This window comes from Mastomys coucha, unplaced genomic scaffold (genome assembly GCF_008632895.1).
Source record: "Mastomys coucha isolate ucsf_1 unplaced genomic scaffold, UCSF_Mcou_1 pScaffold22, whole genome shotgun sequence".
NCBI classification, from domain to species: Eukaryota; Metazoa; Chordata; class Mammalia; order Rodentia; family Muridae; genus Mastomys; species Mastomys coucha.
This window is the reverse complement of record NW_022196905.1, coordinates 117906252-117927479: the sequence shown is the minus strand read 5'-3', so window position 1 is coordinate 117927479 and position 21228 is coordinate 117906252. Positions and strand designations below refer to the sequence as shown.

Below are 21228 nucleotides of genomic sequence, written 5' to 3'. Positions count from 1 at the left end.
GGCCTCAAACTCAGAAACCCACCTGCCTCTGCCTCCCAAGTGCTGGGATTAAAGGTGTGCACCACCACCACCCGGCTCAATAGAGAGTTCTTATCCCTCCTTGTTTCTGACTTGCTTAATAATCTTAGCCAAGTTCCTGTCATTTTCATGGCTTCAGTTGCAGTGGGAAAGGGGACCTTCCCAATGGTTGAGTGTGCTGCTGGGAATGTGAGTGAGGTAGCAGGGCAGCTGCCTGCTGCAGAGTGACCGTAGACTGATGAACTTCTGGCCATGACTGCTGAAAGAGCAGATGAGGGTGAGAGCAAGGGACACTCCACTAGCACTGTTCCCTATCATTGTCACCATGGTGGCCACCTTCCTGAGTGTTGTTGCATGCTGGCTGTTCAACACTGTCTTGGTTTATTTCTCCTGTTCGCCCTTTATGAGACATCCAGTTTTATAAATACAGCATCTAAGGCTCAAACTCTAGATCTAGACCAGTGAGAGGTGGCGTTACAACTGGAACCTCCATCTTGACTTCCTAGCCTGTGTCTGTCATTGAGGCCATGCCTCATCAAAGAGAAGCTTTGTGGGCTCTTCCCACCAAACTCAGAGTATCTCTTGAGAGAGCATTTAAAAGGTCACACCTGGGGCTGGAGAGATGGCTTAGTGGGTAAGAGCACTGACTGCTCTTCCGAAGGACCTGAGTTCAAATCCCAGCAACCACATGGTGGCTCACAATCATCTGTAATGAGATCTGACGCCGTCTTCTGGTGCATCTGAAGACAGCTACAGTGTACTTACATATAATCAACAAATAAATCTTTAAAAAAAAAAAAGGTCACACCTGCATTAAGGATGGACCCACAAAGGTTCCTACTCAGAAGAGATTCCCCTAGGGTGTGGAGGCATTTCTGGGATGAAGGTGCCCACCCATGTTAACTCTTCTATTGTATTGAACATGTAAACAGCTTCCCAGGACCTTCACAGTGAGCGACATTTAAGAGACACTACCACGAAGCTGAAGCCTCATGTTCTCTCTCCCAAACCTCCAGCTCCCCACCAAAGACTTGCGTAGCCTGAGGTGATTGCTGCCAGTAGAGATACAGCTCACCCAGATCAACCTAGCTCAGAAGTTGCAGTACTGAGAGCTGAGCCTTGCCTGGAGCTCCACCCCCTGCTCTGTATACAGAGACTAGAGAGCTGTGCTCTACTGGACCCCAGCCCCAGGTGGCCAAAGGATATTGTCCAGGTTTTATCCCAGAACTGGGCTCTGCTTTCCTGTTTGTCCTTCTGCATCCGGCCTTCATGCTTACTTTTATAGGTATTGCGCTTGCTTTGTCTCTCTCTCCCCCTCCCTCTTTTCCTCCTTCCCTCTCTACCCCTTCTTTCTTCCCTCCCTCCTTCCATTTTTCCTCTAGCCCTTCCTCCCTCCCTCCCTTCCTCCCTCTTCTCCTTCCTTCCCTCTCTCCTTCCCTCTCTCTTTCTGTCCCTTTCCTCCGTCCCTCCCTCCCTTCTCACACCGTGAGTGTGTGTGTGTGTGTGTGTGTGTGTGTATGTGTGTGTGTAACATGCACATACATTTGCCTTTATTTGTGACTAATGTCCTTGGACTGTCTCCTAGAGCCCAAGGGCCTGGTGAATTTCAAGGGTAAGACACACATAACCTTGCTTAGAACCATGTGGGTTGTAGGATGAGCTGGCCTGATGTACAGTTGGCTCACGACCTGTATAAAGAACATTGACATGCACACCCACAATGCTTTACTCTCTATCCCCAAATGCAGTAAGCTCTGGAATCCAAGTGCTTTGTCATAGCTCATTTGGCAGCAGAATCCCTCGTGAATTGGGGTGAGGCTATTTATAGTCCACGTGAAGCTATTTATAGCCGTTTTATATCCTATACTCACGAATTCAGTGCAGCAATTTCAATGTATTTGATTATTGAAAGGTGTGGAAATGTGCTACCTGTCTGACATTCAAGAAGCTTAAATCCCACATGCATTTGCCCCAGAAGTAAGCTTTCTGTGACTTTTTTTTTTTTACTGGTTGTAAAAGCCCTCTGCTCACAGTACCAGCCACAGTGTCTCTCCTGTGATTTTGGAGAAAAGGAGGCAATGTCAGCCATGGGGCCCCTGCCTTGGCTCCCATGCATCCATCAGAGCACCCAGCAGTTAGGTGCTTTTAGCATCACTTGGTGATGGCTGGATCCCTTTATTTATTTATTTTGTTTTTTGGTTTTTGTTTGACTAGGTCTGGTATAAGAAGCACTCCACACTATCACTGCACACACACACACACACACACACACACACACACACACACACACACACACAGAGGTTATATTACCTCTCCTTCCTCTCCAGAAGATTCTGAGTCTTCAGTATCTTGTCTCAGTATAGGAAAGTAAAAGGGATGGCTGGGCCTCAAGCTCTCTTTCCCTGTGATGCCTCTGAAGAGTCTTACGCACAGGCCATCCCTGCATTCACACTCAAAGTACATTGAAATTGGGGTGGAGAGCAAATGCTTGGGGACTCAGGTACATGGAAGGAGGGGATGTGCAGACTCGGCTGCTTTCCATGGGCAGGGCAACCAGCCTTGGCTGTTCCTGGACCTCTGTGTGGACCACCACCTCCCCCCATGTGCCTGTAACACATGCCTGTAGCTCCTCAGAGCATAGCCCAGGAGACGTTCTTAGGAAGAGTCCAGTCCTTATTGAGAAGGTGCCACTGCAGCCTCTGGAAGAATGACCCAGGGAGCCTGAGCTGGAGCACTGAGAACTTGGAAGCTGTGTCTGCCACCATGGGAAGGCTAGTGTAGAAGGAGCCGAGGCACCATCTATATGTCTGCCACCATGGGAGGGCTAGTGAAGAAGGAGCTGAGGCACCATCTATATGTCTGCCACCATGGGAGGGCTAATGAAGAAGGAGCCGAGGCACCATCTATACAGTTAGAGTAAGGGGCGAGCTCGAAAGGAGCCTCCCTGCTGTAGCTCCCAGTGTAGGGGTTAGCCACAGTGACAGGAAGCCCACTGTAGGGTGGCACTGAGGGACACAGCGAGCCTCTGGCCTGGACCACAGAGCTGTGTGACTGCCTGAATCGTATGATTTTGCCTGCCCGTGGCTCAGCTCAGGGAAGGAATGTGGAGCGCTGACACTGACATGTAGGAAAGAGTCCGAGCATGCTCACCTTGAATGAGCAGCTCTGAGAGGAGGAGCACCAACCTGTTGGTGTCCAGGAGTGATCCCCGGAGCATGTGGAAGGCTACCTGCCAGCCTCTGCGCTCTTTGGGTCTGTGCAGCCACTTTCCCCTCTCTACTGCAGCCACCCTGGATTGTTCCTCAGCTAGGATGGCTGTGATCACCATCCGTGTCCAGGCCTCAGTAAGCCCTCGGGTGGCAGATAACCGGCCCGAGAAGCCATTGTCTGAGACAGCTCTCAGAAGCCTTGGGTCCCACTGACCCAGCCATCATCACGTGGTCTCTGCATGACACTGGTCTGCAGGCATGAGCCATTCTCAGGCACAGCTGCTGTACTCTTCCTGTGGTACCTGGTTTACCTGCTGGAATCATTTTGGTGGTGGGTTTGTTTGTTTGCTTGTTGTTTAAGACAGGGTTTTGCTGTGTAGCCCTGGCTATCCTAGAGCTAGCTCTGTAGACCAGGCTAGCCTCAAACACAGAGATCTGCCTGCATCTGCCTCAGGAGTGCTAAAAGTAAAGGTGTACACCCCACTGTTTGGCTGCTGCTAAAATCTTGAGCCTCCAGCTCTGAGGTACCTCAAATCTAGCAGCACATGGCACCCCTGCTCCCAGTCTTCACTGCCTGCTTTCTATGCCTGGCTGGTGCTTTGTCTCAGTGAACATTAAGTGTGGGGCCCACAAAGTCCTGTGGGAAAAACCTGATTCTCTTTCCCATCCTCTGTCAGGACACCGTCCTAGGAAAACACAGAAAGCCTAGGGGTGTCTAGTATCCCTCAGGGTAGGAAGGCTTGCCAGAAGAGGAGGCCCTCGCAATTCAGCTGTTTCCCATCTTAGCATGGAAGGAGCAGTGAGGGCCAGGTCCCCAGCCTTCTAGAGTTGTTGGCAGGGGCTTCTGACAGATAACCTAGCCTGGACTCTGAGGGAGGTTTCCAGGGCAAGCTGCCACTGACCTCATGCCTGTCTTCTTGGATAAGGCCCTCATGGTCAGTCCAGCATAGAGCACTCTGAAGTCGTTCTGAATGAAAAAAGTGTTTGTCAGCCAGGTGATAGGAAACTGATACTTGGGCCAGCAGTGCTTGAAAGCCTGGCTTAATGTCGGCATTAGCTTTCCTCCTACTAAACTCAGGCCAGGAGCGTGCTGCATCTCGAGTGGCCAGCTCAGCCTGATACTCTTGCCTTGCCCCACAGCCAAGGGTCACCACCGCCACAGCGACTTGAAGACAAAGCTCTCAGAGCTTAGTCACAGCAGCCTGGGATACGTGGTGTTCTGTACCACAGGTTAGCCAGTAGGAGGACAGCAGAGATGAGGACCTACCGGTGGCCAGTGTGACTCTGTTCATCTTAATCTCGTGTCTCACACACACAAGTATTTCTTCTCTACATTAGTATACTGGGGACACTTGTTGACAGGACTCATAGTGAATCCCTGTCCCCCATCCTGTGTCCTTTTCCTTGTAGGAGGATAACAAAAAGAGGGAACCTAGAGAGAGCCTGACAGGAAGGAGACCCACTGGATCTGTTGAAAGGGTCTGAACCGGGTGGAACAGAGGCTCCTATAGCCCATTCTAGCCTCAAAGTGGTCCAGGAACATGGGCATCTGAGCCAAGTCTACTGATGTGAGATTAATTTACAAATAGACATGCAGAGTGGAACGATGTGTACACAGGAGCCTGCTGTTCCCACAAAGCTGCATCAAGATGTCACCAAGCCGGGTGTTATTTTAGTCCCAAGTATTGTATCTGTTTAGCACCCAGTCTGCAGAGTGCCATGCACAATAGGTGGGCCAAAGCTGGCAGTGTATGAGGACCCCTGTACCGGTGACTTCTCAGGAGCAGTGGTTTCCAGCCTTCCTAATTCTGCAACCCTTTAAAACAGTTCTTCACTTTATAGTGATCACTCGTCATAAAATTATTTTTGTTGCTACTTTACAACTGTAATTTTGCTCCTGTTATGAATCATAATGTAAGTATCTGTTTTCTGGTGTTCTTAGACAACTCCTGTGAAAAGCTGATTCAATCCCTCTAGGGGTCTTGACCCACAGACTGATAAACAGTTCCCTAGATTTGTAGAAAATGACCACATTTCACAGATGGTGGCATATGGCTAACACATGGTACATCAGGTTGCCTTACTCATAGAACACCCATAGATAGGTGTGGTGTCTTTCCCAGAACCAGATTCGCACCACATCTTTTAGGGGGGCAATATAGAGGATTTCGGAATGACACAGGCAAAAACCATGTAACACATCGTGTACACATCGTTCCACTCTGCATGTCTATTTTTTTTTTTTTTTGGCCTTGAGGTAGAATGAATTGTGTCTTTCTGCCTATTAAAAGGAACAGGTTAGTCAGGCATCTGTCATTGTGAGTGACAGAAATCCCATCTGAGCTGGCTAAGGTGAGAAGGCTCATGTTGCCATGAGTGTATCCAGCTTCCCCACGGCAGGAGCCCAGTGGCCTCTTGGACTACAGAACCCTTGGCTACCTGTAGCATTGTACCCTTACTTTAAAAACAGAAAAGTCAGCTGGGCAGTGGTGGCACAAGCCTTTAATCTTAGCACTCAGGAGGAAGAGGCAGGCGGATCTCTGTGAGTTCAAGGCCAGGGCTACACAGAGAATCCTTGTCTTGAAAAACCAACCAACCATACAAAAACCCCAAAAAGCAGAAAAGTTCTTGAGATATTCAAAGCAGGACTGAGATGATGGCTGTGGTAGAGGCCAAGCCACTGTCTTCTCTTTCTGCCCAGATCCTAACTCTGTCAGGACATGTGCTGCCAGAGCCCACAGGAACCAAGAGGCACGCTGCAGGGAGCCGATGTCAGCAGGTCAGGTGTCAAAAGTCTAAGAAATGATGGGCAGTAACTACTGCCCATAGCCATTTATTCAGAGACAAGTAAGAAAACTACAGAATTCATCTTTCAAATGCAAAAGAAAAAAATCCATTCAAAGAATTATTAAGAAATAAGGTCATAAAACTATACTCATCAATTTTTGATAAGACTACAAAAATGAGGTACGAATATGGAAGTCTGGTTTAAAACAAAACAAACAACACACACAAGACAGAAGACTAACAAGAAAGCAGTTACTACTAAAGAAGGGGAAAGAATAGTCTAACTGACCTCCCCCAGAAGTTGAAAAACCTATGTGACATATGTGATGTGACTTAGTTCTTTTATAGACTCTTTCTGGAGTCCAGACTGTCTGCAAAATCACAGGCACTTGTAGCCATGCCCAGCCATAAATGTATAATTTTCTAAGTATATTTACATGACCCAAATTGGCCCAGAAGAAAGAAAAGTATGTCTAAGAAAGAGTAAATGTTCCCAACATTCAAGAAGTGAATTCTTAGCTGGGCAGTGGTGGCACAGTCTTTAATCCCAGCACTTGGGAGGCAGAGGCAGGCAGATTTCTGAGTTCGAGGCCAGCCTGGTGTACAGAGTGAGTTCCAGGACAGCCAGGACTATACAAAGAAACCCTGTCTCAAAAAACCAAAAAAAAAAAAAAAAAGTGAATTCTTGTATAAGATTAATTATGTCCAAGTGTGCAAAAAGATGTTGCAGCTTATCTTATGGAAACCATGGAACAACAACAACAAAAACACAGAACAATAACTCAGTAACTCAACAAAAGTATGAAACTAAGTAAGATAGCAAGTTTAATTCAGCCAAATATTACAAGAGTAATTATTTATATGAGTACACTCACTTTCTTTGGACACACCAGGAGAAGGCATCAAATCACATTACAGATGGTTGTGAACAACCATGTGGTTACCGGGAATTGAACTCAGGACCTCTGGAAGAACAGTCAGTGCTCTTAGCTGCGGATCCATCTCTTCAGCTCCTAAAAACCTTTTTTTTTTTTTTTTTTGAGAAAATATTTTCTTTCTTTCTTTTTTTCTGAGAGAGAAAATCTTTTCATCTGTGGATCTATGGCTGGAGAGATGGTTCATTGGGAAAAACCACACACACTTATACACAACAAAGTTTAAAAAATTTCAGAAACATGGCTTAAAGAAGTCCATGTAAAAACATAGGAACAGATACAGAGAACATACCCCATGACAACAGAGGCAGAGTTAGATTCATGTGGCTGCCAGCCGTGGATGGCCAAAGATTGCATGCAACCACCGTGAGTTACGAAAGAGTTGTCAACAGATTCTCCCTCAGAGCTTTCAGAGAAAGGCACTGGCTTTACTGACATTTTGGTTTTAGACTTCTAGCCTCCGAAACTCCGAGAGGAAAAATTGGCATTACTTGAAGTCAGCCAGTGTGCAGTGCATTGTAATGGCTGCCCCATGAAACTAATCCAGCCAGTGTCAACTCAGGAGGCGAAATAGAGTGGAAGGATGAGAGAGACAACCTCTGACTGGAATTTCATGGCAGGTGACAAGTTCTCTTTAGAGAAACAGACACTTGTCAGAGATGTTCTCCAGTAGCTTTTATAGGAAAGTACTAGTTCTGGGCTGAGAGTGTCGCTCAATGGGCCGAACCCAAGACCCTGGGTTGGAGTCTGGCACCACAGAAATGCAGGAAACAAAACAAACAAGAGTCATGAGCACGGAGTACGGGTGACGCTCAGGCCCTGGGGCTGCCTGGGATGCCTCCGCTGAAGAGCATCCCATAAAGCAGCATGCGCCCACTTTGCAGTGCACAGAAGTAACGCTGAAGGCCTGTGAGGAGAATAAACGGTTACAGAGGCAATGAAGTAGGTCTGAGAACCTAACTGTTCTGATGAAGGAAGGGTTGATGTGTGGAAGCAGACTGAAGGCTGCCTGTGGGAGGCGGCACAGTCAGGGAGAGTCCACGGAGGGAAGAGGAAAAGCAGCTGGAGTCCACCAAATCCAGCTCTTTAAAGATGGCTCCAGGGACCGCAGCTTAGAGAAAGGACCCAACCCTACCCCTTGAAATGACAGGGGAAAAAAAGATAATAAGGGCTTCCCCCACACACTCATTTCTTCCTACTTGAAGTTTCCCAATAAGTATTTCCTAAAAATCATAAAGTTGTCAAACTAGGGCAAGGTATTAGTCTGGGAGCCTGGGGGGGTTGGGTGGGAACTTTGACATCACTGGCTTGCATCTGCCAGGGTCTCATCCCCCCACCCCGGCACTGCCTATTTCAAAGGAGTGCCCGTGAGAAGCTGCCCTGCTTCACAGTTGGTTGGGGCACATCCTGCACAGCTCCACCACCTAGCTCAGAGACAGGCAGGCTTTCTTTCCCAAGTGTAGTCATGGAGTTTTCCAGGTTTGACCAAGAGTTTTGTATTTGTTTGTTTGTTGTTGCTGTTTATTTTTGGTTTTGTTTTCTTTGTGTTTTCTTTCTTCTCTTTCTCCCTGGAAAGGGATGGGCATCCATCATCAGCTAGCAGTTTTATGGGGGCTATGAAAGGAAGCTAATAGCTCTGTAAAGAAGAGCCAGTTACCTGGGAAACCTTCCAGGCTGTTGTGTTCCTGGCAGCCCTGGGAGGCGTGGTGGAAAAGACCACAGCACTCACAGTGAGAGAGAGCATGTTCAGATATGTGAATGTACCTGTCCTGACTTACCCTAGGGACACTGCCCGGGCATTTATTGTCCTCTAGGGACCAAGAGACTGCTTTCAAGAGACTGGCATTTGGGCACCATTGTTATTGACCTGTGATACCTAGGACTCTTACTGAGCCCAAGAGAACAACAGTTGGTTAGACCTGGATCACTTGCCGGGAACCAAATATTCTACCTTTCTGTTTTGGGATGCTGTGTGGTCTCATCAAATGATAGCCCATCCACCCTGGGCTACACTCTTGCTATCGTGTCCTGATTGGAGTGTTCTGTGTACCTGCTGTTACTGGATATTAATCACTAGGTCCAAGTAGGCCGCTCCGCTCCCAATCCACCCCATTGGAAGGGAGCCAAGGAGCCAGCTGCCCCCTCGCTACCTCTGAGGCCTCCAGCTGCTGTCTGTGTTCTTCATGCCCCTACATGCACCCTAGGGGAGGCAAGTCTGGCCCTGTGAGAAGTCTGAGTCACAGATGCTGTCACAAAACAGGGACCTAGCAGGCAAGGAGGCTGCACTATTCTTAGAGACGCTTACAGTTGCTCTAAGGAAGCGCTGACAGAGCAGGAGATCAACGCTGCCTGTTTAGGAGCACTGTCTGCCTGGAGAGAGAGCAGCGAGCCCTTGCCAGGCTGCCTTTCTTTGCTGCCTACTAAGTGTAGTCTAGAGCCTCCTGCCTAAGAATGAGCCTCACGGATAGATGGCCCTCCTCATTTGCTCCTCTTGTTCCTGGGCCTATAGCAACCAATGAGCCAGGGGCACTCTATCCCCGTGAGGGGTAGAAAGGAGCCAGGAGTAAACAAGTTACTTCAGATCAGTCCAGGTTCAGGGGAGGCTCCAAGAGGAATCAGGTGGAAGCTGGAGCCCAAAGTGTGACATTTGGACTGGGGCCTGAATGATGACAAGGAACAGACGTGCCCAGGCCCTGGGGACAGATGGGCAGGCACTTCAGGGTCACAACAGCTCAGCAGTACTGAGAGGGAGCAGCCAGGGTGGCAGCGCAGAGGTAGAGCTGTGCTTTGTAGGTGGGCGGGCAGGGCTGGGGCTGCAGGGACTCTGTCTGAGAGGAAACCCCCACCCACAAGACGAGGAGCTGTAGACGGACTTGCCTAGGTCTGGGGGGCGGGGGAGAAGAAAGCACTAAGGGTCTGGGCACTCTCTTGTTAGGGACCTGCCACAGCTCTCTGTTGTGGCCCCCAACTGAGCTTTGGTTGTAATTGAGGCAAAATATATAAGTTCAAAACTCAAATTGGTCTAGCTCTGTTTAGTTCTGAAGCTTCAAGAACAATCGCATAGGTAGACAGGCAGTGCTAGTGCATGCACATCATCAATCCCAGCACTTGGGAGGCAGAGATGCTGTGAAATCTGAGGTCAAGGCCAGCCTGGACTATAGAGTGAATTCCTGGACAGCCGGGGCTACACAGAGAAACCCTGTCTCCAGCTGAGGGTTGGGGGAACAACCATCCTGGGTGAACCATCATCACCAGCCACCTCCAGAGCATCCCACCTTTGAAAGCTAAAGCAAGGCCCATTAACCACTAACTCTCCCCACTGCCATTCTGCCTCCATCTCTGTAGAGGTCACTGCCCTAGCCAGCATGGAGAGATGGAATCTCCCAGCCCCCAGCTTTGGGGGACTGGTCTTTTCATTCATCCATGTCAACAGCTATTAGTACATCTTTTTTTTTTTTTTTTTTTTTTTTTGAGACAGGGTTTCTCTGTGTAGCCCTGGCTGTCCTGGAACTCACTCTGTAGACCAGGCTGGCCTTGAACTCAAAAATCTGCCTGTCTCTGCCTCCCAAGTGCTGGGATTAAAGGCGTGCACCACCACTGCCTGGCTAGTACTTCTATTTTAGGGCAGGATAATACATCCGACCAGGTGTTGGTGGCATGTGTGCTACTTGTCTTCCAGTGACTAGAGGCTCCTGAGTACTTGTGTCTTGATCCACAGGACCCTCAGTGCCCATCATAGAACCTGGCTCCTGGTAGCTGCCTGGATCTGAAGTTGAGATGGTGAAGGTGGAGTCTTACTAGATAAGGTTAGGGGCCTGTGTTGACTAGAGGGGAAACCGTGTTTGCAGGGCTGCGGAGCCTTGGTCTCCTGACTGACCTGGGAAACACGAGACATTCCCAGGCCTCTGTCTGGGGATAGAGTTTAGAAAGGGACACCACCTCTTTCTTTCTTCCTTGCTCACTCTTTCAATTAATTTTAAAAGTTAGCATTCAAATGATGGGTTTCATTATGGTATTTAGTGTAGGCATGTCATTATACTTTATTATCTAGCCCTCTCCTCCCACCCCTCCTCCTGTTGGCCCCTTTCCTCCTCCTGCCAGCCTTTGTTTCTAACATAATTAATATCATTCAGCACATTAAAAAAAAAATCCAAGTAGCCCCTCACTGATTGAATTTAATTAGAGCTCTGTCTCAGCTGGGAGGTGTGTACCCCCTACAGATTGAACCAAAAGAAACTGAGGCAAATAATCTCTCTAAGTGACACATCTTTAAAAGGGAAAGACTTCAGGCTGCTCTGTCCCCTCCTGCAGGTACAGATCATAAGCCGTCTCCATGCATAAGCTGTCTCCATGCATAAGCCGTCTCCATGCAGCTTTTCGGTAAACATCGCTAGCTCTCAACTCACACTCTTCAGTTGTGGTGGCCTTGATTCCCTCCCAACACCTCTTGCCTTTTACACGTTAAAAAGATTGTTCTGGGGAAGCCAGGGTCTAAAAGCTAAGAGTGTGAATCATGGTGTTATTATCAATACTTGAGGTATATGTTTATACAAATGGAGGCCCATTAAGAAGGTGATGGTTCAGTTCTCAAGCTGCTTTCCCGGCAGGGAGGTAAACCTGACTCTTCACCGACTGAAGAGTTTGTGGGTGAGGTGCTCAAGAGACCCAAAGTCACCGTCTCCTAGGTTATAAACTGGGCCTGTTGCCATGCAGAGCAACATTGTTCAGCCATAAAAAGGAATGAACCTTGATGTGATACAGCATGAGCCTTAGACATGAAGCCAAATGCAAGAAGCCAGACTCCAGGTACAGGATGGGTCCTGGATACACAAATCCATGCAGATGGAAAGCAGATTAGTGGAGGCCATGGGGGCAGTGGAAAGACAGAGGGTGACTGGAAAGAGTGTCCTAGAATTAGATAGTGGTGTAAACAGCAGGGTGTGTGAGTTCTGTGACCACCACAGAAGTGAATCCATGGGGCGATTGTGACAAAGCAGGGGGGGATGCATTGATGCAGCCTGAGCATGGACAGTGGTCTGGGGTCAGAGGGTAGCGTTTCCATGATGAGCTCTAGGGTGAGACTGTTGTGTGGGGCCCAATGGGGCTATAGTGCTTTCTTGAGGCCCCCAGGTAGTGCCCCAGAAGGGTAGTATCTAGGCACACTGTGTGCTTTCTCTCCCATCCTCACAGAACCATGAAGAACTGAGGGCAGGTTGGTGTGAAAACTGGCACTTCAACCCTTAGTCATGCTGAATGTTGTAGAGTCTGTCTTGGAGAAGCATTTCATTGATCTTAACTGGGAAGCACTGGGCAGTTTCTCAGTATAAAAGAATTCCAGTACTCTTCCTCTGGGCCCACACCTGCTAGCCAGGGGAATCCGAGCCTCAGAATTGTGTGCCATTGTGGTCCATGAGCAGAGGAGGTTTAAAGGGCAGGAATTGGAACCTAGCTAGCTCTCAACTCACACTCTTCAATTGTGGTGGCCTTGATTCCCTCCCAACACCTCTTGCCTTTTACGTTAAAAAGATTGTTCTGGGGAAGCAAGGGAGAGTTCCTGGACTCTCCAGCATGATGTGAGCCCCACGGTGCTATTTGCAGACCTCAAAACACTTGCTGGTTTGGGAACAGAAAGAAAATCAGAACTTGCAAGTGACAGGCCCCCAAATGAGTCAGAGAGCCAGGTACTGAAGTCTTGTACCCAGAGGACTCCAGCTGAGGTTCATTGCTGGGTGTGTTGGCCAAGTGAGTGGGAAAACATGTTTCAGGCAGAAATATAGACATGGGTTGAAACCGTCTGCCTGCAAGTTCCAGGGGCCCCTACACCAGAGCTGTCCCATCTCTTAAGGAAAGGTGGGGATCTAATAAGGATAAGACAGGGAGGTCATTGAGTCCCCTATCAATGTAGTCTTAGTGGGATGGGGAGGGGTGCCAAAGTGCATTGCACAGAGACAGGAGTGTACGAGAGAGAAAGTGGGAATAGTGAGCGAGCAGCATTGGCCTGTAGGGGTACTTGTTAACTCAGACATCAGAGGAAGAGGATAGGACCAAGGAGGCCAGAGTTAGGAGGGCCAGGGGCTTTGGCTTTATTTTTTGCAGTTGTAGTAGTTGTTTGCATTTAGATGCCAATAGAGGTGATGACATCTCCAGCAGATGCTAGGGCTTGGAGCATGCTAGGGGAGAAGATTCCCAAAGAACAAGAGGACATGAGACCTGTTGCCTTCAGATAGGAACAGAGATGCCCCACCTGTTCTGAAGCTGATGGGTTGAGTGCAGAAGGCTTGCTCTAATTTGATGGAGGGGGTTGGATGATATAGATAAGATAGACAAAAATCAAATGTAGGACATGTGGACACTTGCTTAGTGTGGTGGGAGCATAGGAGCTGGGCCCTCCTGAGGTATCTCTCTAAACTCTTGAGCATGGCTGGCCTGGAGGAGTGTCAAACCCAGACCGGTGAGGTGGCTACTGGTAAAATGTAGCTAGCAGCATGATACACTGCTGTGATGCACTGTGATGCAGGTCACAGCTCCTGTGGCCAGTCAGCTGGCTGGGGTTACCAGGATAGGAACTGTGGGCAAGTGATGAGCGGCTCCTTTAGGGTTGGTCTTCGGTAGCTCTTATATGCCTCTGCTTTTTTTAGCAGCAGCAGGTGGCGCCCCCTAGTGCATGTCTCTGGTTAAAAGACCCCCCCACACACACACACACACCCCGCTCTATAAGTGTAACCCTGTGGGACCCTGGCAATCAGGGTTAAACACTGACTAGCATCTGCTTCCAAGTGGGCCTGGGTGTGGGAATTCCTCCGCCTTTGATAGCAACCGTGCCCAGCACCGGCTTATAGGGATGTGTCCAAGGCCTTTGTCCCTGTGGGCTTAACAGCTCTCTTGACTTCCAATGGCCAGGGCTTGCAGCATCTCTTCTCTTGCTCCTACAGCCTTCTCTCCTACAGCCTCAGCACCTTACCTCCTCATTACTCCTACCATCCCCCATCTCCCTTGTCCCTGCTCCGGCTGGCTGCTCCTTTAGGGGTCCAACTGTTGGCTTTGGCCGTCAAGCAGCTGCCTGCTCCAAGCTCGGTGTGTGGCTTCTCCGCTATCACTGCTGCCTTCACTTCTGTCTCTGCTTCTTTCCTCAATGTTCAGTCCTGGTCCTCTCTACTGGAAGTAGGACAAACAAACAAACAAACAAAAACAACAACCAAAAACACTCGAAGACTGGGAGATACCACAAAAGATCCAAGCTGCCAGCCAGCTTCACACTGGTCACACTGGACCTCAGTTGCAAATGAAGGTTTGTGTTTGCACCTATCACAGCTTGCCTCTTTAGCCCCAGCCAGGGTCACGGAAAGTTCACAGAGGCTTGTGATAGCAAAGAGCCCAGTGCCAACCGAAGCAGGCCTGGCTGGGGCCCTGCCTGCAGGAGCTGGAGCAAGCAGCTCTGATCACTGTGCAGTTTCCCCATGGTACCATGGAGTGTTCAGGATGGCTGATGCGGGCATAAGGGTAGTCATGGTGAGCTGTGTGATTGACAGCTCTTTTGCTGGAGGCAGCCAGGGCAGCAAGGGAGCATCCAACAGCTTCCAGCTAGAGAGTCATGCCCCACCCGTGTCTTTGCTTATCTCTGGTAGAATGAGCAGCAGCAGGAACTTAGAGAATTTAGTTGTTATTATTATATATTGTTAAATTACATATTAAAATTATTTTAATATGATTTTATGTTATTTACATATAGTAATATAATTTTAATAATTAAAAATTTTTAAATGTAAATGAAGATATTTTAAATTAAAAATTTTAAAGACAGTTATAAATTTAAAACAAATTTATGAAAATTTAAAATATTTTAGATTTTTACATAGATTAAATTTTTAGATAACAGTATTGAGTCCCTTCATCATCTCCCCATCACAGCTTGCCTTCTCAGGAGTGAAAGATCCCTAGTAAAATCTCCACCCATGCCTCTTAGAAACCGTGGCATTTGGGGACCACTCAAAAGCTAGAGTTTCCCTTAAGGCTTGTTAGAACTGGGAGAGCCTTTGGAATAAGGCCCGTAGCCCAATAGACTTCCTACAAATCCTCCCTAGACTCCTTGTCCTGGAGGTGCTCCCACCCCAGGGATCCTCCCTCCTGAAGCCCAGGAACTAGGGACTCTGTCCCTTAAAGGTATGCCTGTTTCTTAGGTGAGCAGGCTCCCGGAGGCTAGAGGGTGGCAGCCTGCCGCTGCTCTGGCGGAGGTCCCCGGGGAAGGAACAGGACTAAGAATGAGGGGCTCTGAAGCAAGCACAGGCTGCCTCTGGTCATAGTCAGGCTCACAGAGGTATGTTGGCCATGTTCACTGTTCAACAGGAGCGCCAACCCCAGAGGTTGGCAGCAGGGTCTCCAGCAGGCTGGATAAGGATGGTTTCAGCTAGTGCCAGGCCCTGGTGTCTGGGACCTCGGGCCATATTCTCACACATGGGCCTCCTCTGCAGTTGCCTCCCATCCTAGGTGAGGGTGTAGCACTGGCAGCTACTCTAAGATTGGGAATTATAAGTTCAGGGCTTCCCTGTCCTGCTGCTGGTCTGTAGGAGGGTGCTGCCTTCTTGAGACTGTTTGGTCCTCAGTATCTGCTGCTTCCCTGATGCTGTCCTGGGGTGAAGTATCACAGGCGAAACACCCTGCAGAGCTCCACACCACTGCGGTGCCACCATGTATCTGCTTGGCCATGCGCTCTGTTGACAAGCCAGGCAGTGGCTTAGCAGTAATCCCAGTGTGGCACCCTAGGGGCATAGTGGTGAGATTTAGGGCCCTCTCTGGGACTTGAGGTGAGTGCAGCAGTACTCTCTAAGGCCCTCTCTTCATCATGCTTAGTAAGGGAGGGTTGTGTGCCATGCTGCTCTGAGTAGTAGAGGACACTGGGACAGGGACTCTACTCTTCTTGTACTCTAGCTCTTCTTGACCTTGGCCCCTATCCAGGATGGAAAACAGCTAGCTGAAGCCAAAATCATCCTCTGAAATCCAGTATGGGACAGCAACCTCAGCCTCTTCCTTACAGACCAGGGCCCTACATGTTCCTTAGCTCAGCACACACTCATCAGGGGAGGCCTCCAGGGTCTGGAGTGTAGTTGAGTAGTAGGAGGCCTGCCTGGCAAGTGTGAGACTCTGGTATAGTCTTTGGTACCAAGAGAGTGAGAGGTAGGACTTGGGCTCTGAGGCGATGTACTTGCTCCTCCTGAGACATCTCATGCATCCAGAGCATCTCTCCCCAAGGCAGTCCATATGTAGGGCTGTTTCCCTTCTGCCCCTTGTCACCCCTTCATCGCTATATATGGGGGGGGGCAAAGGCAGCAGGATTGCTGTTATGCTTTTTGGCTCCTGTTTGGGGGACCAGAGAGTTTGGGAGACTGAGAGGAGCATTAGAATTTTCTAGAACAGGAGACCAAGGGAGCATCAGGTTCCTGCACATACACACACGAGTGAGTCACAGAGCACCCACACCCTCCCTGTGTAGTTCCCTGTCTCCCTCTAAGCTGCCAGAGTCCAGACTCCTGATGACCCTGCATTGAACAGCTTCCAGACTTAATAACCAGAATGCAGCTGAATTGCGTTTGGATAGATTCCATCCTTCGTGTCTGCTCAACCTCACTCCTGGCTCCCATCTGTGACGTCAAACCCCAGCTAATCCCGGAAAAACAGATTAAGCCTTGTAAACTCAATTCTCCCGCCTTCCCTCTTGCTCAGGGTGTCTCGAGGACCTGCCATCTCCCAGCTTACTCCCTTCCCTTGCAGCCAAACTCTCATAATCCTCCACAAGCTCCCATGTATGCCTTCAGCTGGCAGGCTATCCCTATGGAGCTTGGCTCTGGCCTTCCCCTGCTAGGCTCCTTCATTGGGGAAGGCTTTTGGGCTCCTAGCCTAGGAGCCCAGCCAGGTTTTCTGCTTTATTGTGAGAGGCTGGGGCCTTGATTCCTAGGGTGACACCCAGCACACCTCTACTCCACCTGGTGCATGGCCTGGAAGCAGCTCATCCTCTGCATTCTGTCTAGGGCTCCACCCTACCACTTCCGTAGCCTTCCTGATACGACACCAAGTGAGCCCACTCTGATGTGCTCTAACCCTGTTGGACCGTCAGGGACCCTGAAGAATTTCGGGATGGTTTCCTTTCTAGGGTCCTAAAAGCAGAGTCTGAAACCCGAAGGTGTCAGTAAAAGCCAGGGCCTGTTTGAGGCTCCAGCAAAGGTCCCTGTCTTGTCCAAATGGCATGCGGGGATATGGACATACTGGTCTAGTTCCCACTAACTGGCCTCTGGAAACCTCCATTTTCCATATTGCCTCTGGCTGCCCCAGACCCTCCAAAGCTGCCCTCTGGCCAGCGGGAACTATAATTTTGTCTGTGCTGTCATGGCTCCAGCGGGGATGAGATGGAGCAAGTCTGTCTCGTGCCCAGGCTGCTGCACTGGGTGTTATGAGGTTGCCTGAGTTAGGGATTGGCTAAGGTGAGGCCAGGGACAGCAGACACAAATCCTATTCCCTCTCTTCCTGGGCTGCTCCCTGGCCCCAGACTCAGCAGGAACAAATCCAGAGGGGCTGTCTGGCCACATGAGGGCAATAATAATATTAATCATGTAGACCAAGGGAACTATGTGTGCCTGTCAGGCCAGCCAGCAAAGCCCTTGTGGCAGGGCATTCTTCCTTCGGGCCCCCAGCCTCAGGTTCAAGTCAGTGGGTTTAGTGTCAGCTACTGGGAGTGGAATCCCAGCCAGGGTAGCCATCTGCCCATGACTGGCCTTTCTGACCTTGAGAGGCCAGTAACAATACCAGTGGATTCAATGTTGTGACAGTGGGGTGAGACTTGCTGAGCTATATCACACTTCACAGGACACCCCAAGAGTTGTTCGCACCCCTATTTGTAGAAAATAAACAAAAGGTCAAAGACAGTAGGTAGCTGGACTCAGAATGAGTCTGAGCCAAGAAGGGCAGGTGTGGCCAGCGACCTTCATCTCTGCACCATTGCCCTCTTTGGCCCCTTTGCACACACAGCTCCAGCTTTGCTGCCCAGTATCAAGCCGTGTAGAAAAGTGCAAGCACGAGGTACCCCAGAGTCTACTGACAGAGGCAAGTCCCTCACAGGCATCCAGCAAACATGTAGACAGACCTGTGCTAAGAGTATGGATGATAGATATGATTTCTTTTCAAGGTTTTAAATGCTTTTCGGACTGAAAAATCAGGGGCTTGGGTATGACTCAGTAACAGCACCTGCCTGACATATGCAAGGTGAGCCTAGCACATAAAAGAACAAATTTGCTTTATCAGCTTTATTTTAGCCCACATGCAACTTCACATATTTAAGATGTACTTGAATTTAGCCAGAGACACATCTGTATTAGTCAGGGTTCTCTAGAGGAACAGAACTGTTAAAATGAATCTATCTATATTTAAAAAGGGATTTACTAGAGTGACTTATAGGCTGTAGATATCTCCAAGGGAAAGACCAAGAACCCAGTAGTTAGCTGTTTAGTCCTTGAGGCTGGACGTCTCAGCTGGTCTTCAGTATACTCCAGAATCCCAAAGGCTCTCCGGCCAGCGAAGGGATGCCTTGGCAGCAGGAGAGATGAACTTGCCAGCAAGATGAGCCAATCAGGAAAACCCTTCACTGGTGTGTGCCCAGCTGCTTGGGCTTTACTTGATTCAGATTGACAGCCAAGATTAGCCCTCACATCTTCACATCTGTTTGCATACATCTAAAATAAATAAAAAGGAATTGCTAAACTTCAGAAAACCTTTTTCTTCATTGTACAAACAGTCACCAAAGGGTTAAAAGGAAAAAGACTTTTTCTTTTACTTATTCATTTTACATCCTGCTCACCACCTCCCTCATGATCATCCCTTCCCACAATCCCCCTTCTCCTCTGATCGGGTGGGGGCTTCCTTGGGTATCCCCCAACCCTGACTCATCAAGTCTCTGTAAGGCTAGGTGTATCCTCTCACTGAGGCCAGACAAGACAGCCCAGCTGGGAGAACATAGCCCCCACCATACAGGCAGCAGCTTTTAGGATAGCCCCTGCACTAGTTGTTCAGGACCCACTTGAAGACCAAGCTGCACATCTTCTACATTTGTGCAGAGGCGCCTAGGTCCAGCCCTTGTATGTTCTTTAGTTGGTGGTTCAGTGTCTGAGAGCCCCAAGGGTCCAGGTTAGTTGATTCTGTTGGTCTTCAGTGGAGTTCCTATCCTCTCAGAAAAAGACTTTTTAAAAAATAACTTTATACTGTCTAATCAGGAACTTGTAACAATTTCCTTTCATAGAGGACTTCATAAGAGATTTTTTTTTCTACTTCTGTCATGTTTAATGTTCCAAATAGATTTTTTTTTTTTTGCCAAGCTGTGACTGTTTATTAACTGACCAGATTACAAAAATACCATGGATGACACCTCAGTTCATCCGTCTAATAAGCCTGTTTATCTGGTCTTCCCTGTTGCCAGCATCTCCACCTTCTACAAAGTGGGTTGTCTTTTTCTTCATTCCACCTCGCGGGGAAGATAATTTGAAGGGCCACAGGAAGTCATTTACTTCCTTGAAGCGTTTCCCAACCGTATAGATCTCATGAATTAGATCCTCCATGCAGATGATGCCAAATTTACCAAGAGATGGAGCAATCAAGGAATTATCTGTCAAGGCAATCCGCTTCTTATTGATTTTACCATAGCCTCGCTTATAGATGAGCTCATTTACTGACTTCAGGTTGGGGTACCCCCATGCAATGTACGGTTCCACAATCCTCAGCATGTTGATCGAAGCCTTGTTGAGCTTAACAAAGGTGCCATTGAAGATCTGTCGAAGACGAAGAAGCTGCAATGCCTTGCGGACCTTTGGGCTTACTCCATTGATACCTCGGATTCTGATGACAAACGCCAATTTCGGTTCTGCAGGCACATAGAAGTTCCCAGCTTTCCTGGCCATCCTGGCCATCCGGATCTCAGTCCGGTACATCTGCCTGTACTCCTTGTGATAGTGCTTGGCCTTCTCATAGATGAGCTTCCTCCTTGCCTTTCGCAGTGTCTTCAGGGAAAACTTCTTCCTCAGGCGCTTCACCTTCAGCTCTGCGAAATTCCTTCGCTTTTTCTTAAGGGTTTCTGGCACAGCCAGAACCTTTTTCTTAAGAGTTTTTGGCACGGCAGGAACCTTTTTCTTAAGGGTTTCCGGCACAGTGGCAGCCTTCTTTTTCTTCTCTGGAACGACCTCCACGGCTGCAGCCGGAAAAGGAGAGAGGTGGCGCATGCCCCAAATAGATTTTTAAAACTGGTTGAGTGCATATTACTTTTAGCTTCAGAAGATATCATGTATATTTAAAAAGTATTTAACTATTATTTGATGACTTTAAAATGTCAATACTGAGTTGTATATTTTAAAACAAATTTTATTAGTTTAATAAAAAAATCTTTAAAAAATAACTTTATTGAGATGCAGTTCAAATACTTATTCCATTAATACATTAAAAGTGTACAATTCAGTGGTCTTAGTATACTATATTTTGGATTTTCTAAAGTCTGATAGAGGACATGTAGCATAAAACTTTCCATTCTAAAGGGCTGGCTAGCTCTGTGGTAAAGTGCTTACTTAGCAAACACAGGCCCTGGGTTCCATCAACAGCCTTGAAGAAAAAGAAAAAATTGCTATTTTAAGCACTCTCCAGCATTCCACTCCATGGTGTTAAGAGCTTCCCCAGGGGCCTGCAGCGGTCACCACAGCCACTTCTAAAGTGTATTCTTTACCCAAATGAGAACTCTGACCATTACACAATGACTCCCTGGTACCTCTGCCCTTTGGTGCTTTGTAACCACTAAACTGCTCTCACAAGGAGGACTTTTAAGAAGTTGGAGTTATTAATTCTTTAAATAATGAATTCTATTTTAAAAGCAGTTTTAGGTTCACATTAAAATTAAGTGGAAATTAAGAGTCTGTTAATGTCCTTGCCCCACGTTAACATCTTCAACTTCTACTAGCCTACATCAATGTGGTTCCTTTCAAATATTCATTATTGTATGTGTATGATCTATGTATGATATAGTGATGGGCATGTGTGCCTCAGCACATGCGAGAAGATCAGAGGACAACTTGTTGAAGTCAGTTCTGTCCTCCCTACTATTATGTAGATTGCAGGGAATCAAAAGTTGGCCATCAGGCAGCAAGTGCCTTTACTTGCTGGACAATATTTCCCACCCAAAGTAATCCTCTCATTACAACTGATGACCTGACACATACGCAGAGTCCACAGTTTGCATTCTTTTGAAGATTTTTTTTTTT

The 21228-nt window shown here is 48.2% G+C and overlaps 1 protein-coding gene and 1 pseudogene across 13 annotated transcripts in view; one reads left to right on the top strand and one right to left on the bottom strand.

Moving 5' to 3' along the window:
* Window positions 1–21228, top strand: part of Pitpnm2 (phosphatidylinositol transfer protein membrane associated 2) — a 144954-nt gene that overhangs the window by 80626 nt on the left and 43100 nt on the right. The window lies entirely within an intron of this gene.
* LOC116104645 lies at window positions 19287–20202 on the bottom strand (annotated as a pseudogene). Its single transcript, XR_004123945.1, has one exon. The product of XR_004123945.1 is annotated as a 60S ribosomal protein L7 pseudogene (transcript).